We start from the raw sequence: 14,495 nt of genomic DNA on the forward strand, positions 1-14,495 counted from the left end.
AGTCCACAATAAACTGCTGTATGGAAATACAGTAGCTGTAATCCATTAAAAAATATATCAGTGTCATTATCCCCCATTCTGCAAATGGGAAGGGAGAGACAAGCTAAGAAATAACGGCTTGTGTAAGACCACCTAGTGAGCACAGGTCATATTCATACTTGCGCACAGAGGCAAAACATAATTTAATTCCCCTATCTCACATCCACAAATGATTTATATAGCCCAGTACTGGAGTCCTGTGTCCAACAGCTAGGCACTCAGCCTCACATAGAGTGTGCTTCAATAATCCTACCTAGATGTGACTAAGGCATGTGCTGCTGTAGCCAGGTCTGACCTCAGGATGCAACTGGCACAGCAGCCTCAGCTGACCAAAGGCACTTCTGGCCGCAGCTGCCACTTCAAAACACTTTGAATTCCTATTCCAGAATTCATCTCCTTTCTAACTAGGAGCACCACTGTCTTGTCTGAGTTAAGCTTCAGTTACTGAAAGCCCTCATCCACTCACTGATTTTAGAACATCAAGAGCTTTCATTTTGTTAGATGAAAAGGAGAAGTGAGGTTGGAAGTAATCTAAATATTGGTAGCAGTGCACCCTGAATTCATGTATGATCTCTATCAGTGGCTTCATGTAGATTTATATAATCAGGAGGACAAGATCTAACCCTACATGTCACCATAACCCAGTGGCCAAGGCACCAAGTCCTCCAACTCTACCTTTTCGAACTGACTTTCAAGGAAGGAGTGGAACTGCTGCAAAATGGTTCCTCCTAAACTCAAGACTTCATCAGTCATTCCAGAAGGATATTATGGTCATGGATGGACATCACTGAGAGGTCCAGCAGATCCAATGGAGACATACTCTGCCTGTCAAATTCTTGACAAATATTGCCTACCAATGCAACCAAAGCTGTCTCAGTCCCCAAACCAGGCCTGAAATCAGATAGAAAGGGGTCTAAATAATCAATTTCATCAAAAACAAACAACCCCTTACCAAAACTGAGGTGCTACTTGGAAACTTGCCCAATAATGGCAAATCTGAGACTGGTGGGTAGTCATCCAATACAGAGGGATCTAAAGAATGTGTTTGTTTTTTCAGTTGTAGTCTTTTCACAGTGATCCTAAGGTTAGATAGAACTATGTCTTTCTCTAAGGAGGCATTTACCATTCTCCTCACCCATTCCCCTGGCTGCTTTAATCAGCCTAAATGGACAAGAATCAAGTGAGCACATGGCTGGTCTCACACTGCCAATAATCTTGAACCATGGAGTCATTGTTCATCTATACTTTCCTACAGGATACTGATTCTGGCTCAGGGCACACAGAGCAAAGAGAGGAAGAACACACTGAAGTTTCATTCCACAGACCGTTTATTCTGGAGTGGCCCTATTAAAAGCAACTGGATGGTCTAGAATAACTGGATTGCGGCCTGAGTCACTGACAGAGTTAGGAAACCCAGAACCCCTTCCTTTCCCGAACAGGACATACAGAACCCAGACATTCTGGTTCTCCCTGCTTCCTCCTGCTCTAGGAATCAGATCTCAACCCCAGAAATGGAGTTCAAGGGATTTCACACTCCGGGTCCTATTCCTGAATAAGCACAAGAGGCCAAATACTTTTCTGATTCAATCTAAAGATACTCTGCGCTTTGACATGACGAAGCACATTTGAGCCACTTTTTGTGTGTGCATGTGTAGATGCTGTTGGTACAAGAGAGAAAGTGGAAGTGAGATGCTTTAAAACTAAATGAATGCTCCAGCTCAGGGTGGGGTTCACGGGGTCCAACTGCGGCTCTCCAGGACTCTCTTTCTAGCCTTCAGGACTTTCCCCAGGCCACACACCCCTCTGCCCAGGTCATATGTCCCCCGCTGCCCTCTTTTGCTTCTGGCACAGCCCGCCACTGGCATGTGGTCTCTGGAAGTTTGCCCATAGGGGAATGTAGCCCCTGGCCTGAAATGGTTCCTCATCCCAATTGAATTGTAGAATGTGAGAACGCCCTTTCTTGGCATGGCATAACACAAAAATGTTACCAATGTACATGGGAAGGAGAGTCTCCAAGGACCCTAATAGGAGAATGAGGAATGGGTGGAGGTGAGAATTAGTGTGTCTGAAGGAGGCCTACCAGCACTATGATTCAGGTCTGTACCCCTTTTGTCCAAGACAAGAAAACCTGGTTCCCATTGATTCCTACACTATTCTGTGGGAAACGGATGGTAAAACCCACCTTTCCAGATCTGTGTGCAATGAAATCCTTGAGGATACTGAACTCCCTCCCATCAGATGTCAAGGAGATAAAGAACTATACAACTTTAAGAAGAGATCTGAAGGCAGCACTGTATTGGGAAGTTTTTTATGTTTGATGTTTTATTATGTAGCCACCCAGAGTGGCTGGGGCAACCCAGACAGATGGGCGGGGTATTATTATTATTATTATTATTATTATTATTATTATTATTATTATTGCGATGGTTGGCAATAATCTCCAAAGAGACGAAAACAGAGACTGGGGATAGGTATGAGATGAAAAGAAAATAATTTAGGACAATTCTGGCTTGCCCCAGAGAGGACAGAGTGAAGTTCTGTGTGTGCAAGCAGGAACCAGGCAACAATGTCCGGTATCATTTCCGCCAGAAGACATTAAAGAGCTTTACTGAGTTAAACACTGATGCCTTCCTTGCCCAGAGCTGAGTTTACAGTTCTCTCTAGGGCATGAGCAGCTGTTTATAAAGGGATCTCTGCGATGCAGCTGCCTCTGGGGCGGAGAGCAGCTTGCTCTCTAATTGCCACACAACAATCCTGCTGGGCAATTTAGGAGAGGAAGTGAAGGAGGTGGCTGGAATTACTCAAACTGAATGGCTGCGAATGCCTACGTTTCAGTGCTGTCTGGAGCAGGCACCTCTCGCCAGAGCGCTACACCCTGCTGCCGCCTTAAGTCAACTGGGGGCGCACTGCTTGCAAAAGGGAAAGCTTTGATTGAGCCAGCTATTACAAAAGGCATAGCCTCGTGACCCCAATAATTACAGTGCTTCCTGGCACTGGAATAGCACGGCTATGGAGGCTTTGACGCTGAAGGGAGTGCCCTTGCAGCACCCTAGTTTTCCCCCAGGGCTGTCGCTTCCACATTTTCTCCTGGCCTGACCTTGCTTAGTTTGCAAAATCCAAATGGCTCCAAGCCGGAGGCGACACAGCTGCAAAGGGCGGGGAGGGGGCCCTGCAGGGAGGTGCAGACGGAGCCAGATGGAGCTGGATAGGGCACAAGAAGCTGGATCGACTCAGTGGGAAGCTTCCCCATCCCCACACCCACCCCGTGCTATCCAAAAAGTTATGCCTCTCATTCCCTGCCGCTGCCCTGCCACAAAATCTACATCCATTCTCAATTGCCTCTTCCCGTTTGGGCCGCTTCACACATTATGTTTCTTCCACATACATGTAAAGACACAGAGTTTGCATGCGTGTGACAAATAGCTCGGCTGGTAGAGCACAAGACTCTTAATTTCAGGGCTGTGGGTTCAAGTCCCACATTGGGCAAAAGATTCCTGCATTGCAGGAAGTTGGACTAGATGACCCTTGCGGTCTCTTCCCACTCTACAAATCTAGGATTCTATGACAAATGCATGTATTACACAGGCACATGCTTTAGGATTGCCTGTGGCTTTCCACTACCTATGCACCCAACGGCAAACAAATACAGTGGTACCTCGGGTTACATACGCTTCAGGTTACAGACTCCACTAACCCAGAAATATTACCTCGGGTTAAGAACTTTGCTTCAGGATGAGAACAGAAATCGTGCTCCGGCGGCGTGGCAGCAGCAGGAGGCCCCATTAGCTAAAGTGGTGCTTCAGGTTAAGAACAGTTTCAGGTTAAGAACGGACCTCCGGAACGAATTATTTAACCCGAGGTACCACTGTATGCTGCTATTTGCTTTTCCAGCTGGGCAAAAAAGTCTCTGCCTTAGATGTTCATTTTGCATTGTTTTTACACCTATATCCGGGGTGTAGGTGTACCGTGTGTACTGTTTTTAAAACTATTTCTAGCATGTGTGTGAGTGTGAGTGTGTGTGTGTTTGTAAATCACTTTGACAGGCATTAAAAACATGATTCATGAATTAATATATAATAAAAATAACATTCAGCCGGGAAACTGAAGAGGATTCTGGGGGCCTTGTGGCTCTTTCTAGCCTCTTGTTTGGAATACACAAGGAAAGAGTAGGATCACAAACACAAGGCCTGCCCCCCACAACAGCCTCTGAATTTGCAAAAACACACAACTGTTGCTATTTTCCACGTAAGGCAACACCACAGGTTTCCAAATTCTTGCACAGAAGGTGTGCAGCAGAGTACATGCTTTAAGATCCTCTCAGATTACTGTCTACATGCGGAGTTCACCTTTCTTCGCTTACGTGTAGGAATCTGGTTTGGCACCTCTTGAAATAATATTTTTTAAAAATCTGGCATCCAGAACTCCATAATGATTCCAGGACTGAATACATGAGGCAGGGCAGGGTTCAGCATCTTTGGGTGAGTGCTGAGGCAGAGCCTAGTGTGTTTTTGCAGCTTCAGGACAAAATCTGTTGAAATTCATTTTCAATTATTTAAAATATTTTGAGGAGTGTGAGTGAAACCCTCCCAATGTTGTTTACAGAAGAGAAGGTACAGAAACCTGCTCATGAATAAAAGCCAGTGATTGTAATAAACCAACAATCCAGCCACCAGCCCTCCAATACAGCCACAGCTCAAAAGAAAGCCAAAGAGAACAAATAGGTCTTTAAGGCTTTCCCAAGGCCTGTTATGACAGGATCTGATAAACCCCAGATGGTATTCTTCTTTTCTTTAAGAGCCAAGAGGAAAATAAGCTAGTCTTGGCCCTTAGTTCTTAGGCAAGGGGTCTGAAAGCAAAAAAATACTCTCAGGAGGTTTTTTGTTTGTTTATCTCTCTTGTCCCCTGATTGGACAACCACACAACAATCTGCCATGCTTGTCCACCTTGCATTTTTAAAATAACAATATTTCATGATGATTTGCTGGTTTTAATTGTTGCATGCTTCCTTGATTAATAGCTTTTGTACCAAACCTGGGGCAGATATGGATCCAATAAATCAGTTTCCTCCCACTGAGCAGACTTACTCTCAGGTAATCGGGCACAGGATTTTAGCATTAGTGTTATATTTGCACTAGCATGCATTAGGCGTCAGTATCACAATACAGTATTCTGCTCCTACCTAAGAGAAAGGAGGGGATACCTGTAGCAGGGAAGGCAGTCATATTCCTGTTTGTGATGTTAAAGAAAAACAGGGGAGATTCATGCTCTGGGGCTGAAAATAAAGTCCACAGACTTCCAAGCACTAAATAAAAACATTCATGAAATGACAGGGCTATGACAGGGAATCCTTGCTAGTATTTTATTTTAAAACCTCGGTTCACACGCGTGCTCTATTCTTTAGTGGTACAGCGAAGAAAAAAACAGACGATTTTGTAAAGATTCAGGCACGATCCATTTGGTGCCTGCCACACTTAATGATATCCCACACACCACTTACAATCACAATGGGTGGGCTGGAATAATATTTCCCAAGTGGCAAAATATTGCAAGTTGACTGCTGGGAAAATCATGCTCCTGCAACAGAAATGCTACTTTGAGAGATAATAGATTTTAGCTTACGGCAGCACTAAATTAAAATAATAAAAATAAAAATACTGGGGGAGCGAGGAAAATCTCTGTGTGGATGGGTTTGTCTTGCATGTGTGAACTGTTAGGAAACTACTGGTCTGAAGCATTTCCTTTTGTTGAAATGCCATTTATGCCTGGATCTTGTGCAACACATGAACAATAGCTGTGCATAAACAGTGTGCATAAACAGGCCCTTAGTTGCTGAAGTACAAGCCCCATCAATTAGGGTCATTGGCTATGCTTGCTAATGCTGATGGGAGTTGTAGTTCAGCAACATCTGGAGGTCAATGGTTCCCCAGACCTGATTTAAGGAGCATTCGTTCTGATTTGTTCATAGGGAGGTTACATAATGTTGCATCAAGGCAAGTGTCATCCAACACTTCCAAGTGCATTTCCCCATTACTTTCTTTATCGCAAAAAAATATGATCTTTTGGGAAAGCAGGTGAGTTGCGCAAGACAACCCCCTGCTCAATCAACTATAATTACTCAACCTGAATAATTACTAGAATGTGGTCAAATCCCACCTGAAAACAGCAACAACTTGGAAGTGCCCTGTGTACATATTGATTCAATTCCAGACCACAGCTAGGAGAGCTGGCTGATGTGGGAGAAGGTGGGACACGAGGGCTTGAAAACTGGATAGAACACCTCTTTCCCCTCTAAATCATCTTAGATCCATGTCAAATATGTGCCTAGTAAGTAAGCAAAGAGATGTGGAAGTCTTCTCTCTTTAGGAAGTACTATGCTTCTCATTCAGTTTCTATTTACTTGCCTTTGCCCCATTCTTTTGCCCCCTTGGTGGCGTACTCCTTGCTCCCCATTGAGATGGCACACAGCTGGGGATCCTGTATGGTGGGTGGGTGGATCCTGTGGTGAATCACTGCCATTTGCCCACAGAGCTGGAAGCAAGTGCTGCCTCCCCCACAGATTGGCACATCCTGCATTGGTGCTCAGGGAAGGGTTAACTCAAACTGGGCTGCACTCCAAGGCCTGGGAGCTGCTCCCCACACACTATCCCTGCGTCAGCTCAGCTCCGCTCCCTTTCCCAGCAGCTGTGCTAGACCAAGCCCAGTTAAGAGAGGGAAGCTGGGAGTGGGGGGTATGTTCTCAAATATCAAGCTCCACACTGGCACCAGGCCTGCCCCCTGCAGGGAGGCAACCTATAAAGACATAAGGGTCCGGACTTTGGGGCTATCCAAAACAACAAGGAACACCACACTGAGGATAAGCCATGTACATGTTGTGTTATTGGCAGAAGAAAAGTGATTGGGGGTGGGAAACGGCTAGAATTTGAGGAGTGGATCTTGTGCTGGCAGTGGATCTTGTTTGGTACATGGTTTATGCAGCTGGCTGAACCCAAAGCCCTCTAGGTAGAAAGGCCTCAGGTCCTAGCAGTCACCTTTGCCCCTTCCCTTTCCACCCCCAGCTGGGAAGCTCCTTCCCTCCCATGACAGGAAGTTCATTGTTGAGGTCCCGGGATCTGCCAGACAATAAAGGAAGCAGCTGCTACCATGGCAATGGTGTGTGACATAAGCAAAAACTTGCGCCATAATGGGTGTGGGGATATGTCCCAATTCACGGTCTCCTTGCTGTCATGGGAACGGGGAACTGTGCTAGCCGGGCTCCTCTCTCTGTTCTCCTCCCACTGCAAGTCCCGACTGCTTCCCTTCGCATGCCACAGCAAGGGGTGAAGGAAACAAGGTCACTGGGTACACCACCTGCCTTTACCTGTAGCGAAGCCTCAGATGCACTTAGCCCGACAGCCACAGAGGCACAACCACACAAAACAACACTTCCCAGAAAGACACACGGTCACAGAACATACGTGACACACTGCACTGGAGGTAACGCATAGCCAATTAACAAAACCAAGGAAATAGTTATCCTAAATGATGTACAGGGCAAAATGGACAGAAGTTTGTGGTACTACATACAGCAAAACTCATAAATCCAAGTGGTTGCACAGTTTTCAGAAATGTATACACGTGTACACAGCCTGAGAACTTGGGGATCCAAGTCCACAAGCACAAAACATAGGGCTGCAGTAACAGAGCGCCATTCACAAACCCAAGGTGTGTGTGTGTGTACACCCAGAGACACACTATATGCAACCCAGCCATAACACACACACTACTTGCCATGTTACAGAAAAAGGATGCATTAAAAAATAAAACACAACACTTGTATGCCACACCTCTTCTGTAACACATACACACCACATATGCATGCAAGGCCAGATGCTCTGTATACATGCACGCAGGCACACACAGAACTAAACAGGCATTTGTATGTGCACATTAGAAAGTAGTGTACAGCTCTTATGGCAAACACACTGCCTGCAACACATGGGGATTTTAGGGGAGCCATCCAAGTATACAGAGAGAAAGAGGGAAGGATTGAGTTGAGCTCTCTTGTGTGTGCGTGCGTGCATGCGTGCTGTGTTTCACCTCCCTCCTCCCCGCTGCTATCTGGACTACAGCCTGGTGGTGGCTGCGGTCACGAAGGGAGGGGGGATTGCCTCGCCCAGTGCATGAGTCACAGAGAGCAGACTTCCCTTCCCAGCAGGGCCCTGGGCTCAGCCACTTGCCTGCCGGGAAAGGCTCTGTATGCTAGCCGGGGTCAGAGCCGTGGCTGCTCTGAAGTGGGCATTGGCAAGGGTGGGAGAGGGGTCTCTGGTGAGAACATCTGCTGGGTGAGGAGGAGGAGGAGGAGGAGGAGGCGGAGAGAGATGCGTGGAAGAGTTTTGATCCCAGTCCAAGAACTCTTGTTTTTTGGACAGCCCAAAGACATATTTTACTGTCTCTTGGCTGCAACTAATTTCACTGCGAATGCTCTCCCACTTCACAGCAGCCAAACAGTTATGGATTTCTTGGCTCTAAGGAAGGAGCAATTCGGGAAGACATCTCCATCTCATCCTCACCCATGTGTAGTATAGTGGTTAGAGCCAGTGTCGGACTAGGACTTCAGAGACCAGGGTACAAATCCCCACTCATCCAGGAAGCTCCCTGGGGGTCCTTGGGTCATTCCCTGCCTCTTAGCCTAACCTACCTTACAACATTGTTGTGAGGTGTAAATGAGGCAAGGGAGAACCATGTACGTCACCTTCAGTTCCTCGGGGGGAGGAAAAACAGTGGGGTATAAATGCAATAAACAGATAACGGTGCATCCTAGAGGTGCTCCAAAAGTAGATATGACAGATTGACAGAATAACAACCCTGTTCAAAATAAGGGAAAGTAGTCCATGCCTCATTGCCTCAGTCCTCTTCTCCTTCCCCCAACACCTGCTAATCTCAGACTACAAGATCCTGCCTTATGCAGATCCCAACCTAAACAGGGGCCAGAAATGGGGTGGGTGACTTTATTGCTGGATCATTTATGTAGTTCCCTGTTCTGACCTTGGGGACAGCCCCAAATTGACTCTCTCTACCCCTCACTGCCAGCTGGGAAATCCCAACTGGAGACTAAAGCAGAGGCCTCGCTGTGCTAGGTTCATTCAGCTGTGCCCTCCTGGGACAGCTGCCTCCAAAGTCAGTCCACCGAGGGACGTAAAAAGATAGGAAGCTGCCTCATACCAGGTTAGACCATTGCTCCATCCAGCTCAATACCATGCTGACAGGCAGCTTTCCAGGCCTTCAGAGAGGGACTTCTCCCTGCCCTACCTGGAGATTGAAACTGGGACCTTCTACCACTGAGGTACAGCCCTTCCCCAACTCACACATTCTCCACCTCTCTCTTTCTCCTTTGGGTCTGCTTCTTCCCTTCCCACCCTCTCCGGCCCTACAGCATCCCTTGCCCCTAAACATGCTCTGGATCTCTCTGATCTGGACACTGGCACCTGGCTGTGTCCCTCCCTTGCCCAGGCTGTAATTAGCAGCTATTAAAGGTCATTAGCAAACTGGGAGTTAATGACCAGGTAGGAGCAACTTGGCTTCAGCACTGGGGTGTTGGCTTGTCTACCTGCCTGTTTACAGCTTTGCCAGCTGCTGGAATACCACCGCTAAGCGGAGACCAGACGGAACAGATGACGCCTTGAGTTGGTTGGGAGAGAGGGAGGGATGCTTGAGAGGCAGTTTTGTAAGGAGCCAGGGCTGGCTGCAGACTTCTGAGGCTCAAGCAGTAGGCACAGAAAAGAGAGTGGATTTGGGGGGATCTTGGGCTGCGGGTGCCTATGTCCACTTAGAACCAGCCCTCACCCTAGCATCCTACTGTGGCACAAAGGGAGTGGAGTATCTTGCTTCTCAAAAGTCATGTAACCCCCAAGCCCAAACACATTGGCTGGGAGCTGGGGTACAAGCCCCAGAATTCTGGCTCATTGCCCAGACAGCCGTTTCTGCTCTTCCTGCTCCCTAAAATTCCCTGGCTGCTCTTCATGGAATTAATCACTTCCTGTTCCAGAGCTGGGTGTTGTTCCGTTCTGTCCGAATGGGTAATGCACCACACTTCAGAGGCAATTGTACACCAGTGCTAAGCAATGAATTGCTATATAAATATATTCTAAGACATCCAACCTCTTCTCTTGTTTTCCCATTCCCCACAACCAGAGAGATTGCTTCAAAGCAGCCAAAGTATCTAAACAATGACAGCTAAGGACCCTTTTCCTGACCTCTGACTCCCATTCCTAAATATTCTTCCTCCCCTGTTGTGCCTCCCCTGTTTGCTTTTCTGTGAAATCATCTGTTTTTAAGTGTGGGCGGCTTCTCCAACTAGGACGTGCCTAGAGCAGAACAGCTGCCAAGGAACCGCACGCCAGAGACAGGGTGTGTGTATATGTGCACAGAGAGGGTGATATACGTGGTGTGGGGTTTGTGATAGGGTGAATTGTCAAAGCCTGCAGAGGGTAGGTGGGAGTATGTAGGGGTATACTAACTACAGCCTGTGGGTGTGTTTGTGGGGGGTGAGGAACACTAAACATATGTTTGGCTGAAAACAGTGTTGCTTTTATGTTCTGCAAATGTGCAGAGAGTGGTGGTGCATTGCAAGTAACTGATGCAGAATGTGGAAGGTCTTGTCTTTGGGTAGTATGTGGGAAAGTGCATCTGTGTATGTACAGTGGTACCTCGGGTTACATACGCTTCAGGTTACATACGCTTCAGGTTACACACTCTGCTAACCCAGAAATAGTGCTTCAGGTTAAGAACTTTGCTTCAAGATAAGAACAGAAATTGTGCTCCAGCGGCGTGGTGGCAGCGGGAGGCCCCATTAGCTAAAGTGGTGCTTCAGGTTAAGAACAGTTTCAGGTTAAGAACAGACCTCCGGAACGAATTAAGTACTTAACCCGAGGTACCACTGTACTGTCTATAACATGCTATAAAATATGAGCATCGTCAGAGCTGTCACAAAGCATGTTTGTTTACATGGTGTCTGAAGAAAGATGAGAGCAAAAGTGTGTGCGCAAGTGAACATGCACAGAAGATGTGTGAGAATGTCTGAGGAGGAGCAGTAATAATACGATTCTGTGCTCGCTTGTAAATACTCATTCACCTGGTTCCTTGCGGTAAAAAATGCTTCCAGGCAACTAGCAAGGGATGTTTACAGCACTTGTTTCTTTTACACCACAAATCACTAATCCAGTAACTCTCTGGTCAGGTGGGCAAGTAAAAAAAAAATGTTACGGATTAATAATTTTAGTTGACTAGAATTTGCAAGGCTGAATAAAGCATGCTGTGCAAGTTTCATCTCCCTTGCGTACAAGGAAATCCCTGCCAGAAAGTCCCACTCTAGACACTCCATTTGTGGATTTGGGCAGATTTCCTTGTCAACATAAAGCCCTGAAGGATGCCAAGACTTGCCTGAACAGTAAGGAGTATTACAGTGTGGTTAGGAAAGGGAGAGAGGAAGACAGAGAAATGCCAGTTCTACAGGGGGGTGGGGAAAGGCCCAAAGATAAATGCCATATTAAAAATGCCATATAAAAACAAATTAAACTTAGAATTAAAAAAACAACTAAATGTCATATAAAAACAAATTAGACTGAGAATTAAAAAAAAAAAAGCTGGTGGCAATCCTGTTGGGGTTGAATACTGTAAAGAAACACAAAGAATGGGGTTGAGGAATGGGATCAAGAATCTGCTGAGGCCCTGGTTTGTGACTGAGGAGGGATTCAAACTGGGGATTAATTAATTTATTACATTTCAATCCCACATTTTTTTTCCTCTGAGGAGCTCAGCATGGAGTAAGTACATGGTTCTCCCACTCCATTTTATCCTCACAACAACCCTGTGAGGTAGGTTAAGCTGAGGATCCATGATTGATCCAAGCTCACCTAGTGAGCTTCATGGCCGAGTGGGGATTTGAAGAACCTAGGTCTACTAGGTCTTAGTCCAACATACTAACCACCACACAGGCTCTGGGTCACGTTCACACTCCTCCTTGCCAGTCTACTACATCAACTCTCAGAGAGCAGTGGTGAGGCTCAAGACTGAAAGCCACCCCAAGCCAGCCGAAGCACGACATGGACAAAAACAGCCCATGTTCCTTCCTTACAGCCTCAGGGCAAGCTTGTTGAAGCAGAACTGACCTCCTGCTAGCCCTGGATGGGTTAATACCAGGCCATCCCAGGAAGGGAAGCTGGGAGCAGACGGTGTCTGAGTTGCTCCTGAGTCACATAGGCCGATAACACGTTTCCACCCAAGGCAGCCAAAATAACCCGGCTGGGAACTTTCCCACATGGAGTTTGTTTTTCATCTCCGCGGTTGCATGAGGCGGGGGATGTGAGAGAATAAAACACAAGGCTCCTGTTGAGGAGGCATACATTTGCCAAATGCTCCTCGGCAGCTAGTGTGGCACAATAGGCAGGAGTGTTGGACTGGGGTGTGAGAAGCAAAAAGTCTCATCGCTACTTAATGATGAAGCAAACTGGGTGGCCATAAGAGAACGGCAATCTTTCAGCCTATCCTACCTCACAGGGCTGCTTTAGGATAAAAACACAGTGCTGTGCGCCTTGGAAAGGTGATATGCACATGTAACAAATAAATGTTTCACGCACCCAAGATGGTTTCCCTTAAATAAGAACTTAAAACACCAAACAAGCTCCAAACCCAGGACTTACCTAAAATGTGAGGATTTCCTGATAGCTGGCAAGTCTGTCTGGGTCAGGTGGGAGAACCTTAGGCCTGGAGGTCAAATGTGGCCCTTTATCAGTCTTCTGAACTGTCCCCAAGCCATGCCCCTCCTCCACACTCTCTTCAAAAGTTTTTGTCTGGCTGGAAAGTGCTCTTGAACTGTAAAAATGGCCCTTGCTTGCCTGGATTGAGAGAGATGTGTGGTGTGTATATAAATCTCTGCCTTTGGCATGCCTAGAATGTGGCTTACTGTACAAAGGCAAAGAATCACACCCATAACCTTACCTACTTGCCTCTGGCCCCTCTCAGCAATGCAAGTGGCCCCAAGAAATTTGTCCGTGAGAGAATGTGGCCCCCAGGCTAATAAAAGTCCTCCGACCCCGACCCATTTGGTTAGTTTTTGTTCTGCGGTACTTTGTGGTGTTTGATGGGCTGTGCTGGCTAATCCTATGCAGGAATTAGTCCAACCCATTTCAATGGGACTTAGTAAAGGTAAAGGGGCCCCTGACCATTAGGTCCAGTCATGACCGACTCTGGGGTTGCGGTGCTCATCTCGCTTTATTGGCCAAGGGAGCCGGCATACAGCTTCCAGGTCATGTGGCCAGCATGACTAAGCCGCTTCTGGTGAACCAGAGCATCACATGGAAATGCCATTTACCTTCCTGCCAGAGCGGTACCTATTTATCTACTTGCACTTTGACATGCTTTCGAACTGCTAGGTTGGCAGGAGCAGGGACCAAGCAACGGGAGCTTACCCCGTTGCGGGGATTCAAGCCGCCAACCTTCTGATTGGCAAATCCTAGGCTCTGTGGTTTAACCCACAGCGCCACCCGCGCCCCTTTCAATGGGACTTACTCTCCAGTAAAACAGTAGCCCTGTGCTCTCTGTACACCACAGTTGTGGGTCGTGACTGAGTAGATCAGCAAATAAGTTTGGATGTCAAAGAGGGAATCTTTAAAAACAAAACTATACAGCAGAAAGAGTGTGGCTTTTGGAACCACAGGTAAATAAATGCTACCTAGCAGCCTTGTGTGGCCCACCAGGGGCTAAGAAATAGACGAGGCAAGGAGTGTGAATAAAGAGTAAGATAGGATTTGAGTCCTTTTCCTTAGACTGCAACACTCTCGATTCAGCCTCAGCAGCTGGGATATGAAACAGGCAATGTTCTTCCGCCTTCTTCTTGCCCATATAAAATGAAACTCCTTGGCAGCAGTAGGCATGAAAGTTATTCCTTCGAATCACAGACACACACACACAAACATACACAAGCTTTGCATAGCTGGCATCGCCCATGTCGTTTCCTCTACGGGAGCAGCCTCAAATGAAGGCACATTGCTGTCCCCCGGCGGGGGCTCGTGGTCCTGCAGCGCCGGGTGCTGAAACATGTTCCCTCATAGCGCCCCCTTTCATTTTGCATCAATCCAGTTTAAAAAATCTTCTTCCCCTGTTAAGAAAGTCGGCTGTTTGTTGTCACACACACTACTACAGAGTCTTCGGCGTGTATGCTGCGTCTCGGTGTGGGGCTGGAACGTCCCGGAAACCTGAGAATTCCTGGAATACCTTTTCAACACGTGTAGGACAAGTCATAGAGAAACGTGACCATGAGCATGTGCAGAGTTCATTTCCACCGAGCGGCCCACACGCTTAGAAAGCAAGGCAGCTGGCATGCCTCCCAGGTGGCCCTGAACCTCCTCGGTTTCTGTCCACCCCCCCGCGCCCCAGGAGTGAAGCACCGACCCCACCCACGAGCGATCCCCTTCGCCATA

The 14,495-nt window shown here is 47.1% G+C and overlaps 1 long non-coding RNA gene across 3 annotated transcripts in view; it reads right to left on the reverse strand.

The window, feature by feature from the left end:
* The window catches only part of LOC310755161, a 59,958-nt gene extending 45,516 nt beyond the window's left edge, over positions 1-14,442 (reverse strand). For 2 of the 3 annotated variants that reach the window (XR_014544193.1, XR_014544194.1), the window contains exons 1-2: positions 13,994-14,442; positions 12,717-12,911 (exon numbers count right to left, since the gene is read on the reverse strand). This is a non-coding gene — a long non-coding RNA (uncharacterized lncRNA). Of the gene's footprint in view, positions 1-5,091; positions 8,780-12,716; positions 12,912-13,993 lie in introns of those variants that run through there. The other variant, XR_014544195.1, reaches the window with a different exon arrangement.
* Positions 14,443-14,495: the final 53 nt, after the last annotated feature.

This window comes from Podarcis filfolensis (assembly GCF_964270895.1).
Source record: "Podarcis filfolensis genome assembly, chromosome: 2".
NCBI lineage: Eukaryota > Metazoa > Chordata > Lepidosauria > Squamata > Lacertidae > Podarcis > Podarcis filfolensis.